The sequence below is a fragment of the Mobula birostris genome, chromosome 8 (genome assembly GCF_030028105.1).
Source record: "Mobula birostris isolate sMobBir1 chromosome 8, sMobBir1.hap1, whole genome shotgun sequence".
In the NCBI taxonomy this organism is placed as follows: domain Eukaryota; kingdom Metazoa; phylum Chordata; class Chondrichthyes; order Myliobatiformes; family Myliobatidae; genus Mobula; species Mobula birostris.
The window spans coordinates 84,119,790-84,120,733 of record NC_092377.1 but is presented as its reverse complement, the minus strand read 5'-3'; positions in this window follow the sequence as shown (position 1 = coordinate 84,120,733).

The following is a 944-nucleotide window of genomic DNA, read 5'->3' as shown; positions in this document are numbered from 1 at the left end:
TGGTGGTTGGCTATGTGTGGAACCAAAGGAAATGGGGGAGATCTTAAATAGGTTTTTTGCGTCTGTATTTACTAAGGAAACTGGCATGAAGTCTATGGAATTAAGGGAAACAAGTAGTCAGATCATGGAAACTGTACAGATCGAAAAGGAGGAGGTGCTTGCTGTCTTGAGGAAAATTAAAGTGGATAAATCCCCGGGACCTGACAGGGTCTTCCCTCGGACCTTGAAGGAGACTAGTGTTGAAATTGCAGGGGCCCCGGCAGAAATATTTAAAATGTCGCCGTCTACAGGTGAGGCGCCGGAGGATTGGAGAGTGGCTCATGTTGTTCCGTTGTTTAAAAAAAGGATCGTAAGGTAATCCGGGAAATTATAGGCCAGTAAGTTTAATGTCGGTAGTAGGTAAATTATTGGAGGAAGTGCTAAGAGACAGAATCTACAAGCATTTGGATAGACAGGGACTTATTAGGGAGAGTCAACATGGCTTTCTGTGTGGTAGGTCATGTTTGACCAAACTAATGGAGTTTTTCGAGGAGGTTACCAAGAAAGTGGATGAAGGGAAGGCAGTGGATATTGTCTACATGGACTTCAGTAAGGCCTTTGACAAGGTCCCGCATGGGAGGTTAGTCAGGAAAATTCAGTCGCTAGGTATACATGGAGAGGTGGTAAATTGGATTAGACATTGGCTCAATGGAAGAAGCCAGAGAGTGGTGGTAGAGAATTGCTTCTCCGAGTGGAGGCCTGTGACTAGTGGTGTGCCACAGGGATCAGTGCTGGGTCCATTGTTATTTGTCATCTATATCAATGATCTGGATGATAATATGGTAAATTGGATCAGCAAATTTGCTAATGATACAAAGATTAGAGGTGTAGTAGACAGTGAGGAAGGTTCTCAGAGCCTGCAGAGGGACTTGGACCAGCTGGAAAAATGGGCTGAAAAATGGCAG